This window comes from Atta colombica, unplaced genomic scaffold, assembly GCF_001594045.1.
Source record: "Atta colombica isolate Treedump-2 unplaced genomic scaffold, Acol1.0 scaffold65, whole genome shotgun sequence".
NCBI lineage: Eukaryota > Metazoa > Arthropoda > Insecta > Hymenoptera > Formicidae > Atta > Atta colombica.
The window spans coordinates 488,452-503,138 of record NW_017259556.1 but is presented as its reverse complement, the minus strand read 5'-3'; the positions used below and the strand labels follow the sequence as shown (position 1 = coordinate 503,138).

Genomic DNA, 14,687 nt, shown 5'->3' with positions numbered 1-14,687 from the left:
CACATATATATATATATATATATATATATATTACAGGGGGGACCATTTAAAATTTGGAATTTAATTTGGCTCTAAAAAAAAAACGCATGAATATTTTTCAAAGTTTATGGCTTTATTGGAAAGGTAGTACATTGCCATTAAACGTGAAATACAATTTCATTCAAATGACTTCCACGGCTAGCTGCACAATACCCCATTCTATCAACCAAATTTTTCAATACATTTTCCACTGTATGGGCGCGTATTTCATTGACAACTTTGACAACTTTGATTTCATGTTTTAATTCTTGAATCGTTTCTGGCTGGTTAGAGTAACTCATCCTTGATGGTTCCCCATAAAAAATAGTTCAGTGGAGTCAAATCGCAGCTGCGAGGCGGCCAATTGACATCAGCACTTCGGCTGATTATGAGATTTTCGAAAAACAGTTCGCAAAAGATCGATTGTAGCGTTGGCTCTGTGGCAAGGTGCGCCGTCCTGTTGAAACCAAATGTCGTCTGTGTCCTCCTCTTCAAATTTGGGAAGCAAGAATTCATTTAGCATAGCGCTCGCTATTGACAGTGACGGCAACTCCTTGCTCATTTTCGAAGAAAAATGGCCCAATGATGCCACCGGATCAAAAATCACACCAAACAGTCACTCGTTGTATACATCGGCTTTTCCATGACGACGTGCGGATTCTCTGACCCCCAAATACGACAATTCTATTTGTTCACATAGCCACCGAGGTGAAAATGAGCTTCGTCAAAAAAGATGATTTTTCGGTAAAAATGCTCTTCTTCAATCAAGCGTTGTTCAGCCCATTGGGCGAATCGAAAACGTATCGGATAGTCATGCAGCTTCAATTCTTGCACTAATTGAACTTTGTACGGCTTCATACCGAGGTCTTTATTCAAAATTCTTCTCAAAGAAGTGCGAAATGTTCAAGTTTTGAGAATTTGAGAACGATGGCGAGTTGATGTTGATGGTTGTTCAAGCACACTCTGAGCAACAGCAGCAATGTTTTCGGTTGACCTTACTGGACGAGCACGTGAACGAGTTGCTTTATCCAATAAGGATCCAGTTTGCCGAATTCGCTTCACAAATTGATCCACAAACTGCGAATTTGAAGACATTTCTTTTCTACCAAATTTTCCACGTACGTTTCTTACAGTTTGGGTTGAAGACTCACCACTGGAAGTAAGTTTTCAATATTTCCCAATTTTGTTCAAGCGTATACGCGACCCATTTTGTAAATGTCAAACAAAAAACTAAATTTCTGATACGTCATAAATGTTATTACGCCTTTCAAACTCAAAACCGATAGTTGAAATTCCAAACGCTAGACCCACCCTATACATATACGTTTTTTACTCGAAGATTCCATACGAATTTCGAATATCAGATTCTATACGAAGTTGACAAGGATTATAATAACATGAGAGAAGTTCAATACAAACAAACTCTTCGTGACACAATAAGTGTGATCCACAAAGGAAACTCGACATCGCCATACACGTTCTCAAGCATCGAAATCTATATGATTTCGATAAGTTTAAGAAATGCAACTGCGATCTACAAGAACAAATGATTACATGATACACAATAAGTATAATTTATTTGTTTTCTGCTGGCGTATGGTGAGTATATATAGGTAATTATATAGGTAATTATGTATAGGTAATTATATATGTATATGTATATTGCAGGCGAGCTAGAGCAGAATAAAGAAAATGATGGAAAGCAATAAGCTGTTACAACACCTGTAAATATGGAAAATTTGAAATCGAATGACACGATAGGCCAAACAGTGGATATCGTTAGGAGAGCATTAGAACTCTGAGGAAAAGACTGTTTCTGAGAAAATCTTTATGATTTTATATAAAGGAAAATCAAGATTAATTGAAGTTAAATTTATGCTGAGTTAAAAGATAAATGGCAAAAATGGATACAAAACAGTTTGTCGGAGAGTAATAAGAAAGCAATTTTAGAAATTTATTCAAGAAAAGGAAATCTTTTTTCTGAAGCTCTTAAAGTAAATTTGAAAATAATACTTGCTTTGACAGAAATTGCTAGAGGACATTCAACATTTTATTAAATCACAAAATTGTGTTGGATCGGCGATCTCAGCATTAGTAGCAGCAATATCGATGTTGTTAGATGTACCTGAGAAAAGTATAGAAAAGTTCATAAAATATCTTTATGATGTAGGCCAACTACTAATGGATGTATATCATCAGCAACAACTGACGAGAAAAGCATTCATTATTCATGCCTCTAATGAACAAGGCTATGAAACCAGCTTTAGAAGTAGCTAAAGCGGAAATTCAATAGCGAAAAATTTAATAAACAAGTGATGGAAGCAAAATCTGGAAAAAGCCTGTGTTAACATTAAAGCTCCCGAGAAAAGTACGAATTCCCAGAAACTTTTAAGATCATGGAAATGCGAAATTCCCACCTACCGACAGGTGGACTATCAAAGACACCAACAGGGAGCATATCAGCAGAAAAAGACAATTCGTTTCAAACATAAGAATCAGAAAATCGCTCATCCAGCAATCGGAGAAGTCCAGCAATCGATCTTCATCAAAGAAATAATAAGGGAAACAAATAGAATAGGACGCCTGCGTAAATGTAGAGAAAATTAGACAGTCAAATAGATGTATTCTAAAGTGGTTAAAAGAATATAAAATTCTACTTCAAAAAACCCCGTTAATTAAAATTTCCAATTAAAGGAGATAATATAAAGGATCAATTGACAATTATTAGGTTAGAAGTCGAAAATATTATGTAATAAAGCTAGAGGAATGTATAAAAGTTAAGGCGTAGTTTATCTCAGCATACTTTCTCGTGAAAAAACCAGATAGATCAAACAGGTTCATTTTTAATTTAAGAAAATTAAATAAATTTATTAACCCGAATTATTCATTTTAAAATGGAAGATATTCGGTTGGCAAAAAGTTTGTTAACACAGAGAGCATATATGGGCTCAATAGATACAACAATGAAAAAACATTGACATTTCAACATTTAACATTACAACATCTCGCAAAATTCTTTCAATATTCTGTGCTGTAAGGGTACCATTCGGATTATATAATAAAAGTACTTTTATTTTTTTTTATGTGTCCTGCGAGCGGAGACATTGTAACGCAAATTTCTGAATCTCTGAATTTAAGAAAATTTTAAGAAAAAAGTCATCATAGGTTTGTTTTTTATTGCTGCACTTTCTGAACTGGTACACACAGCGTATAAGTTGAAATGAAACAAATATATGTTTGTTTTACTTCATTTACTGCACCGGTTCAGAGAGCACATAAAAAACAGATCTATTGATTATGTTTACATGGCACACTTAATCGGGTTTAATAACATCCGTAGTTATGAAATTAGCCAATCGCAGTTCCGTTCTTCCGAAGAACAGCTATAATTGGCCAATATAAGCATGCCATGTAACAGAGGTCATTATTATCATCGTCGACTAGAATAGAATCTATTGTTACAATGTCTAGTGCTAGATGGCATTGGAAGCATTGATCGAATGCTTTTGGAAACAATATTGCCAATATTTAGAGTTAAACTAACGCAAACATTAATTAATTTACATTGAAGATGAATATTTGTTAATTGTAAGAAATTATTTAAAAAATCATCGATCTCTATTTGTTTATGATTCACAAACACTTAATACAAAACAAAAGGAGACCGAATGGAAACGAAATTATATACAGTATTTGTTAACTAAGCTAAAAAATAATAATAATTGTGCGATTTATTCGTCTTTGATCTCTATTTGTTTGTAACATAATTTCGTTTTATACAAGTAACAAATATAAATAATAAAAGTTGAATAGAAACTATGTTATACTGGTACTTGTTAGTTATTATATAGGAACGACATTCACCATTATAAAAGCGTGATATCAATACAAACTTTACTTTTAAAAAAACGTACAAAAAGGCTCTAAAAATAGTGTTTCAGGAATTGAACCTAAGTGATACGTTACATATCTTTGCATTATTCTAACTCAAATAGTAGTAATTTTAATTCTTCTTCAAAGATATTTTTAATGAAGTTCCTCTTATATTCCAATCTAAGTAATATGGCAGATTTAATTCTCTGTCAAAAATTATTACTCTTCGGAAAACCTATTGTACCACAATTAAAAATTAAAACCCAGATGATACAGTCTTAACTAACCAAGTTAAGATATAAACAAATTCTATCATTTTAAAAAGTAAAACTTATGTAAGTATTACTATCGTTGTTAATCAACTTTAATGATATGTATCATTCATATAAAAGATTTGATGGCAACAACTAACGCCAAGTTAAATTCCACAAAATTTTATGTATCATTTGTGTAAAAGATTTGGTATCAATAGTTGGCACCGAATTAAATACCAACCATATCAAATTAAATAAAGAGTATAATCCAAATGGTATTATTTTTAACTTTGATATAATAAAACCTAAGTATATGGGACGTTTTTCAATCAGATCACCTGCGTGTTCAAAAATCGGCGCAAATAAGCGTTCAAGGTCTCAAATTATTCATGTAATGAAAGTACGCATTCAAAAGAAATATGCCATTTTGAGAGATCCAATATGGTGGATCCAATATGGCACTGAAAAACGATGAACATCGCATGAAAAATAAAAATTTTCTTGCTTAAACTATTGCACTGATCCCTAACCCAATGGGGACAAAAATGTTTAAAAAAAACGTTTCTCTAAATTTCTTTAAACATTTTTGAAACGTTTAAAAAATGTTTTTAAAAACATTTAAAATAACGAGAAAAATTTTCTTTTTTTCATTAAAATGTTTTCATTAAAAAAATGTTGATTCAAACTTTTAAAAAACGTTTGTTTAATGCTAAAAAAACATTTCTTTAATATTTCAAGGAAATGATTTTTTTAATGTTAAAAAAAACGTTTTTTTAAGATTTGACAAAAATGTTTTTGTAATGATAAAAGTAACATTTAAAATAACAAAAAAATCCTCTTTTTTTCATTAAAAAAACATTTATTCAAACGTTTAAATAATGTTTTTTTAATGTTAAAAAAACGTTTTTTTAATGTTAAAATTATTTGAACAAAATTAGAAAAAAATATTGTACAACAAAATATTTTTTTTAATTTATTATTTTTTATCGATAATATTAGGTGTACAACTTTTCTTCCGCCGTTTTCCTATAGATGGCTTTAACGGTAAGTGGTGGTCGAAATAAATAGATCATAGACGTCATACAATAAACTTGGGCATCTGTCAACATAACCCCAGAAACATTAGTCGATTTGTGTCTGCATCATAAAGTTATTCTCGATTGAAAATGTCACGAACCAAATTCTCGTCATTTGCGGGAGGTTTTAATTTTTTGCTTCAATATGAAGAAATCTGCGGCTGAGGCTCATCGAATGCTCTCAAATACTTATGGTGAGGCCGCTATTAAAAGAACGTGTCGTGAGTGGTTTCAACGCTTCAAAAACGGTGATTTTGACGTCCAAGGTCATGCTCTATATTTGGTGGGACCAGCTCGGCGTAGTGTATTATGAACTGTTAAAACCGACTGAAACAATCAGGCGATCAGTATCGAACGCAATTGATGCGTTTGAGGCGAGCATTGAAAGACAAACGGCCGCAATACAACGAGAGACACGATAAAGTGATTTTGCAGCATGCTCGACCCCATGTTGCGAAAGTGGTCAAGACATACTTGGAAACGTTGAAATGGGAAGTCCTACCCCACCTGCCGTATTCTCCAGACGTTGCTTCCTCTGACTATCACTTGTTTCGATCAATGGCACACGGCCTGGCTGACCAGCATTTCTGGTCTTATGAAGAAGTAAAAAATTGGATCATTCGTGGATAGCCTCAAAAGATGACCAGTTTTTTTGACGCGGGATTCGTACGCTACCCGAAAGATGGGAGAAAGTAGTGGCCAGCGATGGACAATACTTTGAATCATAAATGTATAACCAGTTTTTTACAATAAAGCCTCGAATTTCGGAAAAAAAACGGCGGAAGCAAAGTTGTACACTTAATACATTTAATCTTAGACAACCAATTTTATTAATTAACAATAATTTTTTATTATATTTGATCTTTTTTACTCACCGGGTTTTGAACTTGGGATCTCAGGGTTAGGTCTCATATCTTATCCATTATGCCACTTATACGAATAATTGTCGATGGACACAGTTCTTATTGTTCATAAATAATACACTTAACGCGATTATTATATTGGGTTAACTTCTCTTCTGTGTTTATTTTTTTATTCCGACCCGTTTTTTATTAATTTAAATTTTAGAAAATAAAATTTTTTTAACCTTATGTTAAACGTCAAATAAATGTTAAATAAATGTTTTTTTAATATTTTAAATAAATAAATAACATAAAATAAACATTTAATAAACATTAAAAAACAAACGCTTAAAAAAATGTTCCTTCGAAACATTATTTCAAACGAAAATTTAATGTAAAACGAACGTTTTAATAATTTTTATTTAATGTCTATTAAATGCTCGTTTTACATTAATTTTTCGTTTGAAGTAATGATTCAATGGAATATACTTAAACGTCAAACAAACGTTTAAGAATATTCCATTGAATCATTATTTCAAACGAAAAATTAATGTAAAACGAACATTTAATAAACGTTTTAAAAATCTTATTTTGAAAACGAATCATAAAATGTAAAATTCATTACGAATAGACATTTAAAAAACATTTAATAAACATTAAATAAATATTATCCTGAAAACGAATCGTGAAATGTAAAATTAATGAAAAATAAACGTTTAAAAAACGTTTAAAAAACATTTCCTCTCTATTGAGACATAGTCCAATATGAAATAAATGTTGGAAAATGTTTAGAAAAGGTTTCTTCAAACCATTATTTTAAATAAACAATTGATGTAAAAAACACATTTAATAATGTTAAATATGCATTTAAAAAATATTTTTTCAAAATACTGTTTTAAATGAGTAATTAATATAAAACAAACATTTAATTAATATTAAATAGACGTTTAAAAAATATTACTTCCAAACATTATTTTAAACAAAAAATTAGTGAAAAATTATATTTAATAAATGTTAAATAAACATTTAAAAAATATTTCTTCCAAATATCATTTCAAATAAATAATTAATGTAAAATAAACGTTTAAAAAGTGTTATTTTGGAAAATGTTATTTTGAATCATAAAACGTAAAATTAATTACAAATAAACGTTTAAAAAAACGTTAAATAAACGTTAAATAAATGTTATTTTGAAAACAAATCATGAAATGTGAAATTAATAAATAATAAATGTTCAAAAAACAGTTTCTCTCCATTGGGAATTAACTTGAAAATTATTATTTTCAGGTTTTTCGGGGTTGCTGATTACGAATCTGCTGTCAAAATTTCAAAATCCAATATGGCGACCAATGTACGAAATCTTGAGCCCTATACTCTTATGCCCATTTCCACCAATGTAGATTAAGTTTAATTTCAGTTCAACTTTTTATTTTTTTCTAATCTTTAGAACAAGAAAAAAACGAAAAGTAAGTTGAATCGAGATTAAAGTTAATCGACCTTCAACCTCTTTTAATTTTCTAGTTTTTTAATCCTAAGCGTAAAAGAGTAAACTATTTTAAGTTAATCTTAGAATAAAATATATTTCATCACTAATTTTCAGCAGGTAGTGATTTTTAAATGTACGTTCAAAAAGATTTACGACAGTAGATATATGATACAATATATGCGTCAGTACGTCGAATTATGACAAATTCATAATCAGCAACCCTGAAAAACTTAGAACGAGAAGTAATCATTTTCGAGTCAATTGAAGATCAGTACAATAGTTTAAGCAAGAAAATGTTACATTTGCATGTGATGTTTATCACTTCTCGACGGCATATTAGATCCGTCATATTGGATCTCTCGAAATGGAACATTTTTTTCAAAAGTACATGCACATATAAATAATTTGAGACCTTGATCATTTATTTTCATTACGCTTATTTTTTGAATACTCAAGTGATTCGGTTGAATGAAATGTCCCATATATAATACAAAGAATACAAAGAATGATTATTATTTGTTATTTATTTCTATTAATTATTAAAATTTTTAATAGTTTTTCTTATTCGATCTAGCAGTGCCAAGTATTTGCGTTATGCATTAGAGAGTAAGGATTCAACCATGAAACTCTGAAAAGACAAATCAGATAACATTGAGTAAAAGACAATTTATTAAACAATCACGAGTCTACAATAATTTTATTTTATCACTATCGATTATAATTCTTTGTGATGATCCAATAAACTTTAAATAGACTTTGTTATTACAAACATCAAGACATATCAATATGTTTTGATATTTGTAATAGAGGTAATCTACTTTAGCAAGACAATCTCTTTTATTAATTAATATTCAACGCTTCTTACCAGGTGTATAAGCTTAAATCCGCTGTTTGCTCATAGGTGGCATTAGTGAGCGTACAAAGCTACCCTGGGCACACAACACACTTTTTTTTATGTGTTTGACATCTGTCAACATTAACCAGTGTACATCATCAGCAATTTCATACAACAACATACATTGTTTCTTTCGTAATCATGTCTAGTTTTTTGCTAAAAAAAAACATATGCGGGAAGCTTTGCTTTTCTGTTTCAATTTGAAGAAATCGACTGCCGAATCGCATGCTTATGAAAGCCTATGGAGACAATGCTTTATCAGAAATAATGTGCAGAGATTGGTTTCGCCGGTTCAATGACGACAATTTTGACTTGAGTGACAAGAAGCGTGAAAATCGGCCCAGGAAGATTGAGGACTGTCAATTGCAGGCTCTTTTGGACGAGGACGATACCCAAAAAATGCTTGCCGAGCAATTAGGTGTTTCTCAAACAGCCATTTTCATGCGGCTACATGCCATGGGGAAGGTTCAAAAGATCGGAAAATGGGTGCTGCATGAACGATACGCAGATGGAGCGACGCTAAAACACATGCCAAATTCTGCTTGCCAGACAAAAAAGAAAATCGTTCCTGCATCGGATTGTGACAGGCGATGAAAAATAGATCTATTTTCAGAATCCTAAACGCAAGAAATCTTGGGTTGATCCCGCCCAACCGTCAACATCTTCCTCAAGACCAAATCGCTTCGGACGGAAGACGATGCTGTGCGTTTGGTGGGATCAGGAAGGTATCATCTACTACGAGCTGTTAAAATCTGAAACTGTTAATGCTCACCGCTACCACCAACAACTGATCAAATTACACCGTGAAAAAAGGCCGTATTATCGGAAAAGACATGACAAGCTGATTTTCCTCCACGACAACGCACCATCGCACACGTCAACAATGATCCAAAATTACTTGGAGACACTCAACTGAGAAGTGCTACCCCATTCCGCTCACTCATCAGACCTGGCACTTTCTACTATCACCTGTTTTCGTCGATGGGCCACGCGCTCGCTGAGCGGCACTTCGATTCTTACGAAGATGTCCGAAAATGACTTGATGAATGGTTTGCCTCGAAAGATGAAGAATTTTTTTGGCGTGGTATACATAAATTGCCTGAAAGATGGGAAAAATGTATAGTTAGCGAGGGCAAGTACTTTGAATAAATTTGTTTTTGCTTCCTAGGAAAAAAAAATGTGTTTTTCTGACTAAAAAATAGTGGATTTAAGCTTATACACCTATTTGTCGTTTTTTTTCCATTAAGATTCAACATAACTTCAGTTTTATCAATCTGTGAGTGACTTACTCTCAATGTGATTTTGTCTTTTTTAATATTGCTAAGGAGGATTCCAAAGAGAGTTGAAACGTTCAAATATAATAAAGGAAACATCATACAATTGTCTGAGTAAATATTTTGTAAATATTTTGCGATTAAAAAATTTTGCGCTTACATATCTGCACTGACTCTCATTAATCTTTTAATGCTTTTAATGTTAATGTATCTAAAGAAGATATTTAAAAAGTACAATGAATCCCTTATATCGTATACTGAGAAATATGCATTATTATTCAGTATGACAAATTCTTATGTCATCAGCGTATTAAATACTACAATTAACAAGAAATTTCGAATACGATAAATTCTTTGAGTTATCGCATAATTACGTCGGTAATTATGGCATTGGTCATCATGAACGAGTTTATATTTTACAGTAATCTATGTGACGCAGTTAGCTATTATTGCAAAATATTTTTTTAATTTACTCTTTTCTTGATAACGTTACTCGGAAACGTTAAACAATTGCATATACGTAAAATATGCATAAAAAAAGTGGATCAGTTCAAGCATTACTTTCGACGATACAATAAATCTATTTGAAAACTTTAATTATTATTTATTTTTAATTAGAAGTTCAATCGAAGATTATTTAGCAAAACACAGATATATTACACATTGTCTATAAAATCGTATTCTTTTTAAGTGTGCACTTTATAACGAATAACAGTTAATATTTCATTAAAATACACAGTTCAATATGTGAAAATGTCGGTTTTGAAATTGCCTTAAACGCAATTTTGAATCATTTTTATTCTTACCTGTTCAGGAATTGTCTAATAAATTATTTATGCTGTAATTTTATGGATTATAGTACAGGACATAAATAATAATAATAGAAACACTTTGTGTTTTTCGAAAAATTTTTACGAGGCAGTGACAATAAATGTGACGGTAAATATAAAAATGTGTCTACGAAAAGAAGTGCTTTTTTTGGTATGTAATTCCATTTAAACATGTTCAAATAAAAATAATAATAAATATTTAAATATATTTAATAAAATATATTTAATAAAAAGGAAAAAGCGAAGATTTTTTTTAATTTTAATATAAGTTAAGACAAAATTTCTATAAAAGGATTTTTTATTAAAATGAGATTAAACTTCTAAAATTTTAAATAAAAAAAAGAGTAATGCATTTTGACACAACAAAAATAAAGACAATAATAATATCATATTTACTATCTAATTTCTATGCATATAATTTGTCATAGCTTCTTCACATCATTATTTGCAACTTGACTCAAATTAATACAGGAGCCGCTATGGGATACTCCTCTGTAGTACTTCCGGTATTGACAAGTAATGTATCATCGATAATTTTAAATGAAATGGAAGTACCCTTATTTGGTAATTGTTTTAACACAATTTCAGTATTATTTATTTACTACAAAATATTAACTTTTTATTTATTACAAAATATTAACAAAATATTATTTTATTAACAATAATAACCGTTATTACATTCATTAGTCTTTGCCATACTCAATATTTTTTGAATTATAACTGCTAATAATAAATAATCTTTGTACATGCTTGTATTGTTATATTGCATAAATTTATATGTAAACATAAATAGAAAAAAAAAAGTATAAAGTATTGTTATATGTATCACATGCATACTTTTAAAAAATGATGAAATATTTTTATAAAATGAAAAAATATTATTTGCAAAATGCACTCATTTGCACATAATATTAGAAAAATTTTTGTCTAGTTTCTATTGTATCTATCACCTAAATGATCGATTGCCTTTTATGCCTTATTACCATGAACTATGGAAGACGATGTACCATGATAGTATGCGGTATAAACTTTTCTTTAGGATGGATCTTGATTGCGAGTAGTTATAATGCGCTACAACTCTTTATCGGTAGAGCACTAACAGGTGAGAAGTGGAATTGAAATATATATACACATATGTATACACACGCGCACACACGCGCACACATACACATAAACACACACACACACTCACACGCTCACACACACACACACGCTCACACACACTACTCACACACTACTCACACACGCACACACGCACGCACGCACAACAATTTTGGGCAAAAGTTAACCCATTTTGATTGATGATAACTTTGCAAAAAATTATTGCAGAATAACGATTTTTTTTTAAATTAAAGCTTGAAATCTCTATTTTAAAACACTATGGCCAGATTTTAAGTTTAATCCACTGCAATACTGTAACTCTCAAAATATGAAAGTATATGTTTGTCATATTGCGAAGTTTGTAAAATTTTTTAGAGAATGCTATTTGCAGTAGCATAGTTTGAACTTTCCCTTTTAATAAAAAAAAAAAAAAAAAAAAGCTGCTGCGCGATTTTTTTTTCGTAAAATTATAGCACTTTAAAATAGCCCTTGCATTTTTTACATATACTATCGACATTATCGGATATGCACCGCGACAAAATTGCTGGATAGATTTTGCACATCGTGTTTCTGCGTGCGTGTAAATACGCGTGTCAGTACACATTGCTTTCGCATTACTCGAATATTGCTTGCAATCGATTCCTCATATTAATGCAGGTTCTAATTTCTTCCTGCAGAATGTCATTCCGAATTTGCACCAGAGCTTATGATAAATCTTTAAAACTGACAGATTGTCTTGCCAAATCTCTTAACCCATTATGTCCCATATGTGTTTTATGGGATTCAAATAAGGGTATCATGTAATTTTTTCCCTAGGGCAGAAACGTGAAAAATATGAAAAATGAAAATTTTTTGTATGTATGTGCGTGTATATGTACGAACATACCTAAAAATTTTCACGTTTCCGCTTTAGCGAAAAAGTTACATGATCGCTATTGCAGGAAACATTCTAATTGAGTTTTTCACCAAATACTGACATGTAATGGCTGCGGTGCAGCCGTGCATTATTCTGCATAAGTAAAACATTTCTTCCTGTACGTCGTACTCATTGGTACTTTAATGAAAATAAAAATGAGAGTGTAAGTTGAATGTAATGGGAGAGTAACAAATACGTAAACGAAACTTCTAGGAAGCAAAAATTAAAATATCAAAATGTGAAAGAAGCGTAAATGTTTCTCTAACAATTCATTATTCCAATTATCGCCTTTTAGAAGTTTTACGCTTTTGTTACTCTTCCATTATATCCGATTTACGTTTCTATTGTTATTTTCATCAGGATAATACATATGAATTTCTTCCACATATTGTTATTCTTGATGCTGGCAGAACAATAAGATCGATGCATTAATTCGCTGTGATTCCCTATATCATTACAGAGCCAATGCTCTTACAGGAGAACGCATGATCTATCATATCAACAATATCAAACTCGAATTCATCAGAATTGAATAAACAAAATCGTGATTCGTCAGTAGCACATTCGTCAGAGAGCACATTTTGTCATTGCCGCACTGTCCAGCGAACATGAGTTGATGCATACTCTGAGCCAACACATCGATGCTGGAATTGTCCAGCAAACGAGAATGGATTAAAATGAATTGAAATTTTTTTTTATCCGAATGCGTATTTTAAATAGCGAATACTTTTTTTGGATTTAATTGGATGCAATTGGATTGAAAAACTACATTTTCTATTCAAAATTTTGAATTGAACAGTATTCATAATTGTGTATGTGTATACAGAAAAAGCTAATATTATTTTTAGATTGAAAGGCATAGAAATATGCTCCATGCAATTTCTATAAATGAATAAAAATGCATTCAGGATTTAAAAGCATTCATTTTAACATTCGTGGATCAATATTTCTAAAAATCTGAATTCAATTCATTTCAATTCCATTCCATTTTTGTTTGCTGAGATATTTAACATTGGTACAACAGAGTAATTCCGAGATCTTCGATTTGCCGCATGCAAACAATTTCTTACCATTTGATCACTAATTTGACGGCTTGGCATGATTGCTTCCACAATTCATCGAGCTGTGATCACTGAGTATCGCACATAAAATTTACAATGGCACAATCTTCTCGTGCAGTCGATGTGATATATCTCCGATCTTATCCTCGTCGTAGATATAAATTTCTCGTTTGTTGATAATAAGACGAAATACGAGAAACTTCTGATTAGTTTATGTCAAGTTATCTTGCAATGTAAGATTGAGAGAAACCTTCTTTTATAAGCGCAATAATCTGTGCACATTAAAGTTGATTTATAAGGTGTACAACTTTGCTTCCGCCGTTTTTTTTCCGAAATTCGAGGCTTTATTGTAAAAAACTGGTTATACATTTATGATTCAAAGTATTCTCCATCGCTGGCCACTACTTTCTCCCATCTTTCGGGTAGCGTACAAATCCCGCGTCGAAAAAACTGGTCATCTTTTGAGGCTATCCACGAATCGATCCAATTTTTTACTTCTTCATAAGACCGGAAGTGCTGGTCAGCCAGGCCGTGTGCCATTGATCGAAACAAGTGATAGTCAGAGGGAGCCACGTCTGGAGACGGCGGGTGGGGTAGGACTTCCCATTTCAATGTTTCCAAGTATGTCTTGACCACTTTCGCAACATGGGGTCGAGCATTGTCATGCTGCAAAATCACTTTATCATGTCTCTCGTTGTATTGCGGCCGTTGTCTTTCAATGCTCGGCTCAAACGCATCAATTGCGTTCGATACCGATCGCCTGTGATTGTTTCAGTCGGTTTTAACAGTTCATAATACATTTCGCCGAGCTGGTCCCACCAAATAGAGCATGACCTTGGACGTCAAAATCACCGTTCTTGAAGCGTTGAAACCACTTACGACACGTTCTTTCACTAATAGCGGCCTCACCATAAGTATTTGAGAGCATTCGATGAGCCTCAGCCGCAGATTTCTTCATATTGAAGAAAAAAATTAAAACCTCCTGCAAACGAAATGAATGACGAGAATTTGGTTCGTACACTGACATTTTCAATCGAGAATAACTTTATGATGCAGACACA

General features: G+C 31.7%; 1 pseudogene; it reads left to right on the top strand.

Moving 5' to 3' along the window:
• Positions 1-962: 962 nt before the first annotated feature.
• LOC108692189 overlaps positions 963-14,687 on the top strand; it is a 25,563-nt pseudogene continuing 11,838 nt past the window's right edge.